The 20,645-nt window shown below is 41.7% G+C and overlaps 1 long non-coding RNA gene across 1 annotated transcript; it reads left to right on the plus strand.

Moving 5' to 3' along the window:
* Positions 1-9,894: 9,894 nt before the first annotated feature.
* Positions 9,895-17,915, plus strand: LOC139360282 (uncharacterized). The gene is made up of 2 exons (XR_011617580.1): positions 9,895-9,985; positions 16,903-17,915. It is a non-coding gene; the product is annotated as an uncharacterized lncRNA (long non-coding RNA).
* The last annotated feature ends 2,730 nt before the right edge of the window (positions 17,916-20,645 follow it).

Here is a 20,645-nt window from a genome sequence, read left to right on the forward strand (position 1 = left end):
TTGGGAATAATATCATCCTCTCCTCTTTTTATATTAGGAACAATATCACAGGGGGTGTGTACACCCTTTGCGATATTGGGAGTACTATCATCTTCTTCCCCACTGGATATTAGGAACAATATCATCGGGAGGTGTACACGCCCTGCAATTTTGGAAGTAGTATCATCCTCTCTTGCCTTGGGTATTATGAACATTGTTACAGAAGGATGTACATCCTCTGCGATATTGAAAGTAATATCATCCTCTCCATTGCTGGGTATTGGCAACAATGTCACAGGGTGGATGTGCACCCCCTGTGATATTAGGAGAAATATTCTTTCTCCCCATGAGTTTTAAGAACAATATCATAAGGGGAGTGTACATGTCCTGCAATATTAGGAGTAATATTATCTTCTTACCCCCTGGATATTAGGAACAATATTACAGCGGGGTGTACATCCCTTGTGATACTTGGAGACATATCCTCTCCCCTCCTGGATTTTTTTTTTTTTTTTTTTTTTTGAGACGGAGTCTCGCTCTGTCGCCCAGGCTGGAGTGCAGTGGCCGGATCTCAGCTCACTGCAAGCTCCGCCTCTCGGGTTTACGCTGTTCTCCTGCCTCAGCCTCCCGAGTAGCTGGGACTCCTCCTGGATATTTTGAACAATATGATAGGTGGTGTACACCCCCTGCCATAATGGGAGGAATGTCATTTTCTCCTTTCCCGGATATTACGAACAATATCACAGTGGGGTGTACACTCCACTCTCTCCCTAAATATTATGAACAATGTACAGGGGGTGTACATTCCCTGCAATATTGAAATTAATATCATCCACTTCCCCCCTGGATATTATGAATAATATCCAGGGGGGAGTACACCCCATGTGAAGTTAAGAGTAACATCAGCCTCTTTCTTCTGGATGTTACAAACAATATCACAGGAGGGTGTACACTCCCTGAGATATTAAGAGTAATAACATCCTTTTTTTCCTCTGGGTATTTGGAACTATGTCACAGGTGGTGCACACCTTTGGGATATTGGGAGAAATATCATCCCCTTCCCCCTTAATATTATGAACAGTATTCAAAGGTGTACATCCCCTGTGATATTAGAAGTAATGTTCTCGTCTTTACTTCTGGATACTATGATCAATATCACAGGGAGATGTACACCTACTTTGATATTGGGAGTAATATCATTCTCTCCCTTCCCGAATATTGTTAACAATATCACAGTGTGGTATACACCCCCTGTAATATTGGGAGTAATATCTTTCTTTCCACTCATGAATATTAGAAACAATATTAAAGAGGGAGTGTACACCCCCCTGCGATTTTGGAAGTAATATCATCCTCTCCTCTTCTGAATATTAGGAATAATATCAAAGGGGGGGTGTACATCCCCTGAGATATTGGGAGTAATAGTATCCTCTCCCCTTCCTGGATATTACAAACAATGTCACAGGGGAGTGTACACCTCCTGTGATATTGGGAGCAATATATTCTCTCACTCTGGATATTATAAATAATATCACAGGAATGTGTACACCGCCTGCGATATTGAAAGTAATATTATCCTTTTTCCCACTGAATATTATGAACAATGTCACAGGGAATTGCGATATTGAGAGTTATGTCATCCTCTTTCCCCTAGGATATTATGAACCATATCACAGGGTGGTATATATCTTTTGCGAGATTGAGAGTAATATCTTCTCTTCTCCTGGATATTATGAACAATATCACAGGGAGTGTACAGTTTTTGTGATATTGTTAGTAACATCATCCTCTCCCCTTCTTAATAGTACGACAATATCACAAAAAGGTGTACGCACCCTGCAATATTGGGAGTAATATCATCCTCTTTACCTCTTGATATTACAAACAATATCACCGGGAGGGTGTACACTTCCTCTTCTCCCCTGGATATTATGAACAGCATCACAGAGTGATGTACACACCCTGCGATATTGGGAGTAATACAATCGTCTCTTCCCCTGAATATTACAAACAATAAAACAAGGGGGTGTACACCCCCTGCCATATTAGGAGTAACATCATCCTCTTCCCATCTGGATATTACAAAGAATATCAGAGGAAGGTGTACACCTTCTGCGATATTGGTAATCATATCATCCTCTCCCCTTCTGGATATTAGGAACAATATCATAGGGGGGTGTACACCCACTGTGATATTCGGAGTAGTATCACCCTCTCTTTCCCTAAATATTATGAACAATGTCACAGGGGAGTTTTCACCCCTTGCTATATTGGGAGTAATATTATCCTCTCTCCCCCTGGATATTATGAACAATATCACAAATGGGTATACACCCTTTGTGATATAGGGAGTAACATCATCCTCTTTTTCCTTGGTTGTTATGAACAATATCACATAGGGGTGTAAACTTTCTGCAATATTAGAGTAATATCATCCTCTCCTTTCCTGGATATTACAAAAAATATCACAGGAGTTCTACACCCCCTGCGATATTGGTAGTAATATCATCTTCTCCTTCCCTGGATATCACGAACAATATCACAGAATGGTGTAAACCTTCTGCGATATTGGGAGTAACATCATCCTCTCTTTCCCTGGATATTACGAAAAATATCACAGGAGGGTGAACATCCTCCCCGATAGGGCAGGCTATATCACCATCTCCCCTCTTGGATATTATGAACCATATCAAAGAAGGGAGTATACCCCCCGCGATATTGGGGGCAATTTCACCCTTTTCTTTCCTGGATATTACCAATCACATCACGGGGGATTTACACCCTCCGCGATATGGGGAGCAATATCACTTTCTCCTCCCCTGGATATTTCAAACCATATAACAATAAGGTGTAAACCTTCCTTGATATAAGGAGCAATATCATCCTTTCCACTCCTGGATATTATGAACCATATTACATGGGGGTGTACGCTCTCCGCGATATGGGGAGCAATATTACCTTTTTCTTCCCTGGGTATAACGAACCATATCACAGAAGGGTGTACATCCCCCATAATATGGGGGTAAATATCACCCTCTCCCCCCTGGATATTACAAACCATAACACGGGGGAGTGTACACACAGAATATTTACGATATCACAGCAGGGGTGTATACCCTTTGTGATACTAGGAGTAATATCATTCCCTCCCGTTCTGGATATTAGGAACGATATCACAGTGGGGGTGTACATGCCCTGAGATACTAGGAGTAATATCATTCTCTCCCCACCCCCCAATATTAGGAACAATATCAAACGGGGGTTTCCACCTTCTGTGATTTTGCGACTAATAGTCTCTCCCCCACTGGGTATTAGGAAAAACATCACGGGGGAGGTGTACAACTTCTGCAATACAGAAAATAATATCATCCTCTCCCCCTCTGAATATTAGGAACAATATCACAGGGGGAGTGTACACCTCCTGCGATATTGGGAGTAATATCCTCTTTTTTCTGGAATATTAGGAAGAATATCACAGGGAAAGTTATGCCTGTAATCCCAGGACTTTGGGAGGCCGAGGCGGGTGGATCATTTGAAGTCAGAAATTCAAGACCAGCCCGACCAACATGGTGAAACCGTGTCTCTACTAAAAATACAAAAATTAGCCGGGCGTGGTGACAGGCACCTGTAATCACAGCTACTCCGGAGGGTGAGGCAGGAGAATTGCTCGAACCTGGGAGGCAAAGGTTGCAGTGAGCCGAGATTGTGCCATTGAACTCCAGCCTGGGCAACAGATCAAGACTCTGTCTCAAAAAAAAAAAAAAATCACAGGGTGGGTGTACACACCATTCGAAATTGGGAGTAATATCATCCTCTTTTCGCCTGAATATTAGGAGCCACATAACAGGAAGCGTGTACGTCCCCTGCAATATTGAAAGTAATAATCATCCTCATTCTTCATGGATATTAGGAACAATATCACAAAGGTAGTGTACACCCCCTTTGATATTGGGAGTAATATCATCCTCTCCCCCGATGGGTATTAGGAACAATATCATAGGGTTGGTGTACACCCCTTGCGATATTTGGAGAAATATCGTCGTCTCCCCAACCTGGATATTAGGAACAATATCACAGAGGGGAGGACACCCCCTGGAATATTCACAGTAATATCATCGTTTCATTTCCTGGATATTAGGAACAATATCACAAGGGGGGTGTAAATCCCTTGTGATATTGGGAGTAATATTATCCGCTTCCCCCTGGATATTAGGAACAACATCACAAGAGGGGTGTACACCCTTTGTGATTTTGGGAGTAATATCATCCTCTTCCACCCTGGATATTAGGAACAATATCACAGGGAGTGTGTACATCCCCCTGAGATATTGAGAGTAATATCATCCTTTCCCCCATGGGAATTAGGAACAATATCACGACAGGTGTGTACACCCCCTGTGATACTGGGAATAATACTATTTCACCTCCCCCGGATGTTAGGAACAATATCACAAGAGGAGGGTGTACAACCCCTGAGATATTGGGAGTAATATCATCCTTCCGTTTCCTGAATATTAGAAACAATATCATGGGCGGGGGACGCTCCCTTTGATATTAAGGGTAATATCATTCTCTTTCTTCCTGGATATTAGGAACAATATCACGGGGGGGGGGTGTACACCTTCTGCAATAGTGGTAGTAATATCATCTTTTACCCTAGATATTAGCAACAATGTAACAAGGAAGGTGTACACCTACTGCAGTGTTGAAAATAATATTATCCTCTCTTTTTCTAGATATTACGAACAATATTGCAGGGAAGGTGTACATCCCCTGTGACATTGGGAGTAATATCATCCTCTCCCATCCAGGATATTAGGAACAACATCACTGGTGGGGTGTAAACCCCCTGCGATATTGGGAGTAATATCATCCTCTCCCTTCCTAGATATCAGAAACAATATAACAGGAAGGGTGTACACCTCATGCGATATTGGGAGTAATATCATCCTCTCTCCCTCTGGATATTATGAGGAACATCCCAGAGGGTTTACATACAGGGTGTTTAAGATATTGAGAGTAATATCATCCTCTCCATAACTGGATCTTTTGAGCAATATCACAGAAGGGTGTACACTTCCTGCGACATTGAGAGTAATATTATTCTTCCCCTTACGGATATTACAAATAATATCACAGGTTGGTGTACACTCTGTGATATTGGGAGTAATATCATTCTCTCCCCCTCCCCGGATATTATAAACAATATTACAGTGGGGTGTACACTCCCTGTGATATTAAGAGTAATATCATCTCCCCTCCTGTGTATTGGGAACATTATCACAGAGGGGCACGTCCCCTGAGATATTAGGAGTAATACAATTCTCTCCCCCCCAGATATTATAAAAAATATCACAGAGGCTGTACACTCAGGGTGTTTAGAGTATTGGGAATAATATCATCCTCTCCCTCTCCCTGGATATTATAATGAAGAGATAACATCCATTACTGCTGCTACAGTGGAGGTACAACTGGTGGTGTTCACATTAGTTTCCTGCCATCTGCCATCATCCTTCTGGATTTTGAAGATACCAGACTGGTGAATTCCATGAAAGAGATGACCAGACCAACAGCACTGGTCCTTGAGTTTTTGATGGTGGTGATCATCTCTGCCATCTATATACAAGAAATAATTTGCCTTGGGAGTTGATACTGATTTTTATTGATTATATTGTCTTGGGTGAGCATTGACAGATTTAGGCTTCCCACCTGCAATTGTTTTTTTCCTAGAATTATAAGTCATATCTCACAGGCCACAGAAACACTGTATTTTTGCCTTTTCTAAGTCTATGACTCCTGATTGTACATGAGATCCTGGGAACACAACTATAGAGGAGAGAGGTTCATGAACAGAGTGCACACACTTAGAGGCAGAAGTTGGCAAGGAATACATCAGTTTCCTGACCATCGCCCTAGGCCATTACTCTAACAGGGGTCATGGTGATGTTTCCAAACCGTGGGTTTTATGCCAACAAGACCTTCATGGCCAAGAGCTTCTGAAAGATAACAATACTCACCTTTGTTCAGTGCTCATTTACTTAAGCAAATGATTATAGGTCTTTTCCAAGGGAAACTGGAGAATCCCAAAGTTGTAAGCTTCCCTTGGTTTTACATGAACCTGCCTCATGAGAACCAAGTCTCTGAGTTAGGCCTTCTTGTGTGAGAACTGTCTCAGGTTTTACCTGGATGAAGTATGATGACTTTATATGAGGGCTGCTGACATCTGCTTTCTGTTCATCTTGATGACTTCTATTTCCTGTTAGTGAAGGGACATAGTTGTCTGCCATTTGTATCTGTTGTCCCTAATGAAACATATTCTAAGAGGTAAGTGCTAGATATTGCAAAGCAGTCCTCCCCGATGCACTCTAGCACTGGTGCCAGCTTCTTATACCCACCTTGCTTTGATGGCAAAGTGTTGGCCTCTGCCATTCCCACATCTTCTCACCACTTTGGTGCTATGAATGGAGCCCATCTCTGTAACAGTGTGGCCTGCTTTCAGCTCTGACCTATGAAGAATGTCCAGCACTTGCGTCTCAGCGATGCTGGTGTCCCTCTCACTGGTCATAGGCAGTCTTTTTTTTTTTTTTTTTTTTTTTGTGAGACGATGTTTTGGTATTGTTGCCCATGCTGGAGTTTAGTAGTGCAACTGGGGCTCACTGCCACCTCTGCCTCCCAGGTTCAAGCGATTCTCCTGCCTCAGTCTCTGGAGTAGCTGTGATTACAGGCATCTAGTACAACACTTGTCTATTTTTTTTTTTTTTTTTTTTGTATTTTTAGTAGAGACAGGGTTTCACTATTTTGGCCAGGCTGGTCTCAAACTCCTGACCTCAGGTGATCCACCCACTTTGGATTCCCAAATCCAAAATCCAGGCATGAGCCACCCTGCCTGGCCATTGTGGGCAGTCTTAAGGATCATAGTCAGCTCCTGGTTCTTCTTCTATACTAGACCCAATCCAGGATGCCACTGATCGAGTTAGGATCTGTGTCCCCAGTCACACCTCATGTGAAATTGTAATCCCCAATGGTGGAGGTGGGGCTGGTTGGACTGGTGAGAATGGAGAGGATCATGGGGGTGGATATTTCATGAATAATTTAGCACCATACTGTAGGTGCTGCCTGGTGATAGAGTTCTAAAAATATCTGGTTGTTTGAAAGTGTGTAGCACCTCTCCTACCACTTTCTCCAGCTCAGGCCATGGAAGATGAGCCTGATTCCCTTGTACTTTTTGCCATTACTCTAAGTTTTCTGACGCCTCCCCAAAAGTTGAGGTGATGGCCAGCATCATGTTTTTTGTACAGCCTGTGGAACCATGAGCCAATTAAACCTGAGTTTTTACAAATAATTACCCAGTCTCAGGTAACTATTTATAGCAATGCGTGAACAGACTAATACATGCACTTCTGAACCATGTTATTCTTTACCCCAAAGCTATACATCCGTGCAATTCTGTTCTGATCCTAACCACGCGCAGTGAGTCCACACTCCTCTGGTTCTGGGCAAATTTTTCCACCAACCTAACCTCACATCCAACGCTAGCCCCAATTTCGCGATCTCAGGCCACTCACACTACTCTAAAACTTGCCGCAAATTCAAAAGCTCTCATCACTCTCAGGATGACTATTCAGTTAGCATCACCCATGGAACTAAAAAAAAATCACTGGGTTGGAGATCAGATCCCGGCATTTGTGGAGTGACTACAGTCCAGAAATGTGAAGAAAACTGAGGAGGGGACTCTGAGGGCTTGAAAGGCCTTGCCGAGTTTGGAGCCCTGAAGTGCACAGATCACTTTTTTGTCCCTCAGGGGCCTGGGAACCCTGCGGAGTGCAGAGTCTCTAGAGCAGAATCCATGAGGCTGGGGAGGTGGATTTCAGGCCAGAAACCTTCAGGGACCTGGAGTCGCAAAACATGCTAAAAACAGGGGTAGGGGCACAGATCTGAAAGATTTTGGAGTACTTGGAGGCCAGCAGAGAAACGTGAAGGTGGCAGCGTAGAGTGCTCAGAAGTTGGCGGAGACGGCGGAGCCCGAAAAATCCAGAAAAAGAGGCGGGGACAGGGGATGGGAGCTCAAAAGCATTCACAGTGCACAGGGCCCCTCCAAGGCCGCTTTCACACTGCCAGGGCTTCCTCTACAGCTGCAGAGCTGCACTTTTCCTCTGTCCCAACCAAAATATGTCCCTTGAAGGTCTCATCCCCCATGGACTGGGTCTGGGCCTCATTTATTCAGGGGTCTCAGTCCTCAAGGAGGCCATTGTCACTCTGCTTCCTGATAGAGTCGTCTTAAATTAGTAAATGCCCCTCAAGGCACCCACGGTTTGTCCTTATTCCTCCCTGAATCTTCTCCTTCTGAGGGAGGAAGTTCTCAAACACCCCCAGAATTTACTTACTGAATTTCACCCTCTGAAACCTCCTCCTTCCCTAGACCCAGTCCAGCTCCTCATCCTCAGCCCCCCAGACCCCATGGAGGTGTCCCCTGCAATGGATTTTTTTCTAGCTTGATGGCCTCCCCTTCTCAGCGCACAACCCAGAGACTCACCCTGTCCTGAGCAGCGAGCCACTGCATAAACAACCATGAGACCTCATTCCATCCAAATAACACTTTATTTTTTTAGTGTTGATGCTTTTGTTTCTCTGGGGAAAGGGAGGAGCTCCGGAGAGAACGGTCATCAAAATTTCCTGGTGGTTGTTTAAACACCGCAGCCGAGTAGTTCAGGAAACTCTTCCGGATCACCCTCTTCATCCTAAAATTAAAGGAAACATGCAAGACTCATTTTCTGATAAGGTTTCCGACAATTGTGCAAATATCGTGCTATATTTATGAACGGAAAGTAAACCTGACCTGTGCCACTTGTCAAGGCATCATCTTCTTCAGGAAACGTAAGATGTTTGGAAGTGTTTCAGAAGCAAGGGAAGCTATTTTGTTTAATATATAGAAGAGCATCTTCTTGATTAGAACCTTCAACCCAGCGATTAAGAGTCTCATTTCTAGTTTTGAGACATATGTCATTAATTGGTCAGCAAACCATTTTTCTATCTCATCCATCAGAAAATCGACCACTTTATCCACTAGCGTTTCCATGGCCGCTTTCGTTATACGTGAAGTAAATGAGCCCATGAAAAGTGTAATGAGCGTTGTGTTGGGTTCACGTAAAGATATATAATGGTGTCATTCCTGGAGAGGGGGGCCATTTTACAGAAGGTGACGTGGAAGAGGGGGGCCAAGATGGCCAATTAGAAGTGGCCATTTTGTAGGAGGTGACGTGGAGGAAGTGGCCAGATAGCCAATTAGAAGTGCAGACGGTGGCCAATAAGAAGCGGCTGCCTTCCCCTGAATGAAAATCCCAGCGAATTTCACCATAAGCGCCTGAACTGAAATATTTAGGTTCTCAAATTGGGACTGACTAGGCAAGCAACTTGACTCAGGAGAACAAAGAAAACGGGGATGGGTGATGAACCACGCCATATCAGAACAGAGCCAAAGGAACTTTCTCGCACAGCCAAGGGAAGCAGTGAGTGTGTGAGCCCGCCCCAGAAGCCATGTTTTTCCCATGGATCTTTGCAACCAATCAATCAGGAGATTCTCTCCTGAGCTGATGTCTCAACTCGCCTGAGTTGGCAAAGCAGTCGCTCAGACGGACTCAGACCCAGGAGGTTTACACAATCCTGCAGGGGCCTTTGAAAACAGTATGCTGAGAATAGATAGGGCTCAAGGACAGTATCTCCAATTGAACTTTTAATGAACTCCCGTAGGCGCCAAGAAGGCGGGCAGATAAGGAAGAGCGTAGAAACAAGGAACTGAGTAGAAGGTTACATCTGGGAAAAGAAAGTTTGTTTTGCATTGCATTCTTTCTGCTGACATGGGGTTTATGGAGTACAAATAAAGTGAGGCGGAGGTTCTGAGTGCGGCCACCATGTTCTCTGTGTGTCTTTGTCTTTTGTGTGTTCTTTCATTCTCCACCATCCCCGGCACGGACCCCAACAAGTGGTGCAGCGAACAGGGTCAGCACGGGTGAGTAGGGGAGAACAAGAAGGGGAACCCCCTAGGAGCGGGTAAGGCTCGGATATTGTTAAGGGGAACCTTCTTAAGCTTTCATTATGGGAATTCCATCTCTCTGGCCTTAGAATATTTATGGCTGTTTCAAGGACTGTTGCTGTCTATAGGAGTAGAAGTGAAAGAAAAAGACTTTGAAGCGATTGTTTGCCCATGTTGAACAACATTGTTACTGGTTTGGGTATCAGACTAAAGTGCAGCTGAATCAGAGAAAATGGTTACAGGTAGTAAAAGCTCTGCTTAGAGCTCTCCAGTTAGGGGATATTATGCCACTAAAATTGTGGACCTTGTGTAACTCTATCACTCAGACATTAGAGTTACTCGAGACTGATTCAGAGTGTGGTAATGTAGCCACAGGAACAAAGGTATCTGAGGACTTGGGAAAAAATAAATCTGAAATGGAGCCCATTTGTGCCAGGGTGGCAAAAGGGGGAGAAGAGAAAAAGCCAGCTCTTCCTTCTTCTAAGGGAAATTCTGACATGCAGTGTATTATGGAAATGCTTCAACAAATATTACAGATACATTCTTCTAATTCACCTTTGCAAGCTTTCCCTGTTTCTTTTCCTTCTGCCCTATTAAAAGAGGATTTTCCAGTGCCTCCAACCCCCCAGCTTCCTTATCTTTACCTTTGTTTGGCAAAGTTTTCTCAGTGCCTTGCCCGCCATTGGGGGAGGGAGAAAAGGAAAAGATAAAAAAATTTAAGGAGCTGGATCTGTTTCCAATTATTCATGCTTCTTTTGCTCCTAATGCTCAGTTTTCAAATGGTGGCAATAATGTCCAATTTAATGCCTTACAAATTAAATTTTTAAAAGAAATGAAAGCTGCCATTTCTAACTATGGACCCCTATCCTTGGTCTTCTTGATATTTTTTCATCAGAAAATTTGATAATTCCTATAGACTGGAAGACTTTGGGGAAGGCTTTTCTTGATCGTTCTCAGTGGTTAGAATTGCACAGCTGGTAAATGAACAAGGCGCATGTACAGGCTAGAAAAAATGTTATGTGTGATCCCCCAGGACCCACTGAGGAACAACTCACAGGCACGGGCCAATATGCTACTCTTAATGCTCAGGCTGGTCCAGATGATGTTGCCCTTACTCAAATCAAGACTTTGTTTTTAAGGGCCTAAAATAAGGTAGAGATAACAGGAAAACCTTCCCTTTCCTCTGTGAAGATTTTACAGGGCACAAATGAACAATATCCAGATTTTGTAGCCCGTCTTCAGGATGCTGTCTTGAAAATTGTGGGTGCTGACCTTGCTTCAAAAATTTTGTTACAAACATTGTCTTTTAAAAATGCTTATGCTGACTGTCAAAAATTGTTAAAATCATTAAAGGCCAATGGGGCCAATTTAGATAAATATATTAAAACTTGTGTTAGTGTTGGAGGGGCTATTTATAATGCTCAATTATTTGCTGGAGCTTTGTCTAAAGCCTTAAAAGGAAATAACAAACAAGGTGTTTGCTTTCAGTGTGGTAAACCTAGACATTTCAAAAAAGAATGTCATAAAAATGGAACACTTTTATCCCTCAAGGCAGAAAGCTGCCTTCAGAGGTATACAAATGTTGTGGTAAAGGTCGACATTGGACAAATAAATGTCGTTCCAAAACTGTTAAAAGTGGAAATTTACTGTCTCCTCTCCTGGGAAACGGGAGCCAGGGCCCACAGGTTTGGAGCCCCAACAATTTATGTCACCAGGTCTGAAAGTGTAGTTGGTTTATCAGTCTTTACAAATGAGAATTATAAGAAAGGAAAATAATGCACAAACTAACTAGGTTTCTTGTAATAAATCACTAAACTAGTCAAAGGACCAAAAAATACAAGATCAGCGTGACTCTGAGGGATGTGAGATTATGGTTCTGCACTTGTTACATTAAAGAGCTAAAATAAATAGACGTAATATTAACAATAATGACAGTAATAATAGCTATAGTATACTGAGTACTTACTATGTGTCCACTACTGTGAAAAAATCTTCACTTGCATTTAGTTCTTCCAACATCCCTTTAAGACTGATAAATTTTATAATTATCACCATTTTGTAGACAGGAAAACAGAGTTAAGACAGTTTTATAAATGTATCCAAGGTCATATAGTTATTATATTTTGAAAATATAACTTTCTGTCCCCAGGGCTTACATGCTTAACCCTTTCCTCTAGACTGCTCTATAAAGTACAAAAATGGTAGTCACCCTCCTTGGAATAATCGGAGGAAAGAAAAATCAATAACTAAGTAAAAGATGTATCTCAGCACCAGATCCAATCCCAATTTCAAGTATCCATTTAGCCTTGGATAGCATCACTGTGTTTTGAAAACCAAAATCCGTTGAGTATTTTGTGGTCCACCATCTTTTACAAAGCAGATACTCTATTGAATAGTAAGCTACGAACTGAATTTCTGTATCTGTAATCACTTTATTTGTTTACAAATATTTGTTATTGACTGAATCTGCATACAATACCCAGTGAGCAATGGCCTACAACATCAAGGAATAAATTCAAGTCCTCCTTAAGGATCCCACACCTTACCCCAGTTTCTCAGCCTTATGCGGCAACTAAGCAGAGCGCCGCTGCTGACTTAGCTATTACTCAGCCTTATACTTTGTCTCCTAATAGAGGAGTATATAAAGTAGCTATTAGAGTGTGTGGCCCTTTGCCAAAAGGACATGATGTTACTAATAAAATTCTTATTATGGTTCAAGTCTTACAATTTATACGCCTAGAGGCAGGGGAACGTATTCTCAATAGGGAGGGTTTGGTAGCACAGAAAAAACTGTTTTTTGGGAAACCTTAGTTTCTAATCAAAAGTCCTTATGTTCATTGCACATTAATGAAATAGTTTTTAAAGGGTTAATTGATACGGGGGTGAATATGTCTATTATTTGTTTAAATTAGTGGCCTATACAATGGGAAAAAAGACAAGTTTCAGTTATACTCACTGGCTTGGGTGCTGCTTCTGTGGTTTATCAAGACGTAGAACCTTTAACCTGTGTCGGTCCTAAAGGTCAACAAGGTCAAGTGTTTTTTTATATTGTTCCTATCAATATTAATTTTTGGGAACAAGATCTTTCATAACAATTTGCTGCTTTTTTAAACATTCCTCAATTTCCTCAGCTGCCAAAAATATGATGTTCAAAATGGGCTACAATCCTTTAAACTCATAGCCACCACTCCTATTTAGGTGAAACAGTGACCATTATCTAAAGAAATACTTAGGACTCTAAAAGAGTAAGTCAAAAAACAAATGGCCAAGAGGAATATAAAGCCACGTATTTCTGCATGGAATTCCCATCTTTGTCTTGTCTTAAAACTATAAATGTTTACATTAAACCTAGGGAAAGTTTACAGCCTGGTCTTCCTAATCCTGCCCTTATCCCACAAAGTTAAAAATTAATGGTCATAGATCTCAAAAATTGTTTTTTCTCTATTCCGTTACAACCTCAAGATTGTAAAAAGTTTGCCTTTATTATTCCTAAATATAATAATGGACAACCCATTCAAAAATATCAGCAGAAGCTTCTTCCTCAGGGTATACTTAATAGCCCTACTATATTTCAAAAATTCGTACATAGGACTTTAAATCCTGTAAAAAATCAGTTTCCAACTGTGTTAATTTATCATTGTAAGGATCTTCTCTGTCCCTGTTTTTAATAATTCTCAGCCACTTTCTCGATATCAATGGAAAGTTTTACCTCAAGGTATGTTAAACAGCCCTACCTTGTGTCAAGAACTTGTCCTTTTGCATCATTACAAACTCAGCTTTCTTTCTATTCACTTAATATTGCCCCAGAAAAAATTCAACTGGATTTTCCTATTCAATATTTAGGTTATACCTTAGGAGCACAAAATATTCGACCCCAAAAAAACTCAAATTCGACGTGATCATTTCAAAATATTAAATGACTTTCAAAAGATGTGTCCTGTTTTAGGAATATAACATCTTTTTTCTATTCTAGAAGGAGATAGTCACTTGGACAACTCACGCCATTTAACTCCTTTGGCTTTACAGGAACTCCAGCTTGTAGAAGAGCAACTTCAAAAGGCCCATTTATATTATCTCCTTCCCAATATTCCCCTTTCCTTTTGTTTATTTCATACTTTACATTCTCCCACAGGAATGATTCATCAAACTAATCAGCCACTGGGATGGATCTTTTTGTCCAATAAAATATCTAAACGCTTGGCTACTTATATCGATCGTTTAGCTGAACTGATCATCAAAGGACGGCATCACTGTCGACAACTTTGGGGAGAAGATCCTTCCTTAATTATCTCTCAATTCACTCATAGTCAGATTACTTATCTTCTTGCAACTTCTGATTCTTGACAAGTTGCTTGTGCTTCATTTGTTGGTCAATTTTCTACCCAATATCCTAAGTCTCCGATCTTTTCATTTTTTAGACAACATTCTGTGTTGCCTTTCTCACCAGTTTCTATATTTCCTGTTCAAGGTCCTACCTTTTTTACTGATGCTAGTAGCAGTGGTAAGGCTGGATGTTGGAGTGTTTATCAATCTCGAGTTACAGTTTATCCTCATCCCTCGGTGCAACAGGGAGAATTGTTTGCTATTCTCATGGTCTTACTTGATTTCCCTACTACTGGTTGTAACATTGTTAGTGATTCTCAATACGCCGTTTATGTTATTTCTTATATTTCTCAGGCCACTTTACCTCTTTGTGCTACTTCTTCTCTTCAGAAATTCTTTTCTTTGTTATCCTTTACTTTGAGCCAACGTCGAGCTCCTTTATTCATCACTCATCTTTGTTCTCATTCTCAACTTTCTGGACCATTAGTTCATGGTAATACTCAGATTGATTTGCTTTTAATCGGCCACCTACATGCTGCAGAACAAAAATATACTCTACATCACACTAATAGTTCTGGCCTTCAACGACAGTTTCATTTAACTCATAAACAAGCTCGTTCACTTATTCGAGCTTGTCCTTCCTGTGCTCCTTTGAGCATTCCATCCTTCCATCCTGGGGTTAATCCACGAGATGTCCCTTCTTTTGGACGATTAAAGTATGTTCATCATACCATTGATACCTTTTCTCATTTCTGTTATTACTCATTTCTTAGCTTGTTTCGCCATCACGGGCATTCCTCTTATACTTAAAACTAATAATGCCCCTGCCTATGTCTCTCGTAAATTACAAGTTTTCTTACAGCATTACAATACTCAACATGTCACCGGTATCCCGGGCAACAGTCAAGGTCAAGCCATCATTAAGCGTGCAAATTTAACCTTAAAAACTCAACTGCTAAAAAAAAAAAAAAAAAAAGGCCGGGCGCGGTGGCTCAAGGGCCGGGCGCGGTGGCTCAAGCCTGTAATCCCAGCACTTTGGGAGGCCGAGACGGGTGGATCACGAGGTCAGGAGATCGAGACCATCCTGGCTAACACGGTGAAACCCCGTCTCTACTAAAAAATACAAAAAACTAGCCGGGCGAGGTGGCGGGCGCCTGTAGTCCCAGTTACTCAGGAGGCTGAGGCGGGAGAATGGCGTGAACCCGGGAGGCGGAGCTTGCTGTGAGCTGAGATCCGGCCACTGCACTCCAGCCTGGGCGACAGAGCGAGACTCCGTCTCAAAAAAAAAAAAAAAAGGGGGAAATGAGCCCCCCAAAAAACCAGATTTTTTTGAATTTTAACCTTTTTACCTTATTTTTTTTTTTGATTTTGAAGGTTCTTTTTACCTTAATTTTTTTTGAATCAATAGAGACAATTGCAAGACTCCGCTGTCATAACCCATCTTTCCTCACCTCCCTCGGTGATAGTCCCCGCTGACAATTTAAAGATTTGGTATCCTAATGAAGAAGGTAAGTATGTTCAAGGGCAAGTTCTAAAACAGGGACGGGGCTATACTCTTGTCCTTACAGGGAGTAGACCTGAGTGGTTTCCTACAAGATGATTGAAACCCTGTTGAAAAGAAAACTGGATTCAGCATGCATTTCTTCCTTTGTTGGATGTGCCTCGGCGAGGGACTTATTTCCCTTAGTGAGGCTTTGTATGAATATTGGACTTATATTCTCTTTCCACCCTTGTATCAGGGAGTCGCCTGGGGGGAGGCGGAAATTAAGGTTTTCACCAATGACACTACTTGGATGCCATCCCCCTATATAGACAAGGACAATATAGAACGGGAAACGGGAATCATAAACAGCACATGCCAATTTGGAGTGGAAGGACTTCCAATATGCATGGGAAATAGTCCTCATTGTCTCCGAAAATCGCATGAAGCCTGGGCTGTTCGCTATAATCATAGTCATGTGGCTGCTAATACTGTTATTATTGTAACTAGAAGCTTTTAATATAATCATACTGTATATAGTAATGAAATTATTCCTAGTTCTTTACCTTTTTGTCCTATTCCAGAGGTTTCTCCTAATATTGAGGTGCTGGAGTGGCAATGATGTTGGGGAACTAAACCCCGGATTTTATTAGAATACAATGAGATGCAAATAACTGATTGGAGTGTACACGGTGATTTTCAAACAAAATTTAGTCACATACCTTTGAAATGGCACCGGGTAAATAAAAGTATTGCCGCTAACAATAATGAAACTTTGGTATGGCGTCAAGGAAGCCTAAGTACAGAGTCATCTTTGGAAGTTGTTAGCTGCAGGCGATGCCATTAGCATTTTTGTGGGGAATATGTCCCTTAATCTTTCTAACCCAAATAACTCCTTTCATATTCAGTTATATTGAAATACCTCCTGATATATTATTGCTTATGTCCGTAAGCCCTACCTATTATTAGCGGGGAATTTGACATGGGATAATGATATGGGGATTGTTAATTGTACAGATACGTGTACATTTTTGTCTTGCCTCAATGATTCCTGGTGGCACAACTTTACTGGGGATATTTATATCCTCAGGGCTCATAAGGAAATTTGGCTACCTGTTAACCTTACACGACCGTGGGGGGCATCACCTCTTGAGACTTATATTTGGACTTCTCTCCAGCGAACCCTCTGTGCCCTTGGACTTATAATTGCCTCGGTGATGAGTCTTGTCGCCATCGTCTCCACTGCGGCCGTAGCAAGGCTCGCTCTTCATCAAAGCATACAAAATGCTGAATTTGTGCAGCAATGGCAAGAACAATCTCACTGGTTATGGCTTCAACAACGAAACATTGATTCTCAACTTGCTGAAAGATTGGACAACATGGAGCAAGCCTTGACATGGCTTGGAGATCAGCTCACTGTACTCAGTACTCGGATAACATTACAATGTGATTGGAACTCCACTCAATTTTGTGTAACACCTATGCCTTTTAATATCTCTCAAAATTGGACTGTAATCTGAAAATTATTAATAGGCCATAAAAATATTAGTTTGGAAATCCAAGAGCTCACTCAGAACATTTCCGAAGTATTTCAACAACAATTACATGTGTTGTCCGGAACTGTAACCCTTCAGGAGCTGGGTCAATGCCTTGCTGCCTTTAACCCATGGATCCAGATGAAAACATGGATTTTTACAATCTCTGGAAGTATATTGCTTTGGGCACTTGGATTGGGTCTACTTCTTTTGGTGATTCGATGCTCCCTCCATTGCCTCCAAAAACAAAAGAAAACACAAGAACAAATATGGGCTACCTTTTTAGGATTGAGGCAAAACAAAAAAAAGGGGGGGCGAAATGCAGGGGCCTTTGAAAACAGTATGCTGAGAATAGATAGGGCTCAAGGACAGTATCTCCAATTGAACTTTTAATGAACTCCCGTAGGCGCCAAGAAGGCGGGCAGATAAGGAAGAGCATAGAAACAAGGAACTGAGTAGAAGGTTACATCTGGGAAAAGAAAGTTTGTTTTGCATTGCATTCTTTCTGCTGACGTGGGGTTTATGGAGTATAAATAAAGTGAGGCGGAGATTCTGAGCGCGGCCGCCATGTTCTCTGTGTGTCTTTGTCTTTTGTGTGTTCTTTCATTCTCCACCACCCCCGGCACGGACCCCAACACAATCCAGCCTTGAGAAACCAGGAAAGGCAGGAGTTCTGTTGGCACATTCCCCCAGGAAGGGGGCTGAATTCAGGTGTCATAGGAGTCGTTAAGAAGTTATTTTAGGCAGACAGGGAGGAAAAGGGGTCCATAGGAAGTTTTGTTTCTTTTTAAGCAGCTCCAGAAATGGGTCTTGTCTAGAAGGAAAGCCCAACTTTTAGAGTTCTCCAGTAACCTTGATCTGCAAATTCCGGCCATTAGAAACTGAATCCACCCAAACATGGCGATTCCCGCCCTTTTCTGGCCCTTGCCCCCATGTGTGCCTGGCAATATAGCCACCCCCACATATCCCCATGTGTGTAGGAAATCAGGGTGCCTGGAAAGTGCCTATTCACAGGATAGGGTGGGAGGGCCAGTTTTTTTGTGGGCTACATAAATGACATGCCTGGTCAAACCAATCCCCTGAACCCTATGCAAATCAGACACCACCTCTTCCAGTTTCTTCATATAACTCATTGGTATCCACAGCACTCTGGGTTTCCTCTTTTGGCTTTGGAGCCACCCTCCCTCTGTCTCAGTATGGGGTGCTCTTCCTTCTTTCTTGCCTATTAAACTGCATGACTAAATTCGGTGTTGATGGAACGTATCTCAAAATAATAAGAGCTATTTATGACAAACCCACAGCCAATATCATACTGAATGGGCAAAAACTGGAAGCATTCCCTTTGAAAACTGGCACAAGACAGGGATGCCCTCTCTCACCACTCCTATTCAACATAGTGTTGGAAGTTCTGGCTAGGGCAATCAGGCAAGAGAAAGAAATAAAGGGTATTCAGTTAGGAAAAGAAGAAGTCAAATTGTCCCTGTTTGCAGACAACATGATTGTATATTTAGAAAACCCATTGTTGCAGCCCAAAATCTCCTTAAGCTGATAAGCAACTTCAGCAAAGTCTCAGGATACAAAATCAATATGCAAAAATCACAAGCATTCTTATACACCAGTAACAGACAAACAGAGAGCCAAATCATGAATGAACTCCCATTCACAATAGCTTCAAAGAGAATAAAATACCTAGGAATCCAACTTACAAGGGATGTAAAGGACCTCTTCAAGGAGAACTACAAACCACTGCTCAGTGAAATAAAAGAGGACACAAACAAATGGAAGAACATACCATGCTCATGGATAGGAAGAATCAACATTGTGAAAATGGTCATACTGCCCAAGGTAATTTATAAATTCAGTGCCATCCCCATCAAGCTACCAATGACTTTCTTCACAGAATTGGAAAAAACTGCTTTAAAGTTCATATGGAACCAAAAAAGAGCCCGCATTGCCAAGACAATCCTAAGCAAAAAGAACAAATCTGGAGGCATCACGCTACCTGACTTCAAACTATACTACAAGGCTACAGTAACCAAAACAGCATGGTACTGGTACCAAAACAGAGATATAGACCAATGGAACAGAACAGAGCCCTCAGAAATAATACCACACATCTACAGCCATCTGATCTTTGACAAATCTGACAAAAACAAGAAATGGGGAAAGGATTCCCTGTTTAATAAATGGTGCTGGGAAAATTGGCTAGCCATAAGTAGAAAGCTGAAACTGGATCCTTTCCTTACTCCTTATACGAAAATTAATTCAAGATGGATTAGAGACTTAAATGTTAGACCTAAAACCATAAAAACCCTAGAAGAAAACCTAGGTAATACCATTCTGGACATAGGCATGGGCAAGGACTTCATGTCTAAAACACCAAAAGCAATGGCAACAAAAACCAAAATTGACAAATGGGATCTAATTAAACTAAAGAGCTTCTGCAGAGCAAAAGAAACTACCATCAGAGTGAACAGGCAACCTACAGAATGGGAGAAAATTTTTGCAATCTACTCATCTGACAAAGGGCTAATATTCAGAATCTATATAGAACTCAATCAAATTTACAAGAAAAAAACAAACAAACAACCCCATCAAAAAGTGGACAAAGGATATGAATAGACACTTCTCAAAAGAAGACATTCATACAGCCAACAGACACATGAAGAAATGCTCATCATCACTGGCCATCAGAGAAATGCAAATCAAAACCACAATGAGACACCATCTCACACCAGTTAGAATGGCAATCATTAAAAAATCAGGAAACAACAGGTGCTGGAGAGGATGTGGAGAAATAGGAACACTTTTACACTGTTGGGACTGTAAACTAGTTCAACCATTGTGGAAAACAGTGTGGTGATTCCTCAACGATCTAGAACTAGAAATACCATTTGACCCAGTCATCCCATTACTGAGGATATACTCAAAGGATTATAAGTCACGCTGCTGTAAAGACACATGCACACGTATGTTTATTGTTGCACTATTCACAATAGCAAAGACTTGGAATCAATCCAAATGTCCATCAGTGACGGACTGGATTAAGAAAATGTGGCACATATACACCAAATACTATGCAGCCATTTAAAAGGATGAGTTCGTGTCCTTTGTAGGGACATGGATGCAACTGGAAACCATCATTCTCAGCAAACTATCACAAGAACAGAAAACCAAATACCGCATGTTCTCACTCATAGGTGGGAATTGAACAATGAGATCACTTGGACACAGGAAGCATCACACAGGGAGCATCACACAGGGAGATGCACACAGGGAGCATCACACACCAGGTCCT

This window comes from Macaca nemestrina, chromosome 20 (assembly GCF_043159975.1).
Source record: "Macaca nemestrina isolate mMacNem1 chromosome 20, mMacNem.hap1, whole genome shotgun sequence".
Lineage (NCBI taxonomy): Eukaryota > Metazoa > Chordata > Mammalia > Primates > Cercopithecidae > Macaca > Macaca nemestrina.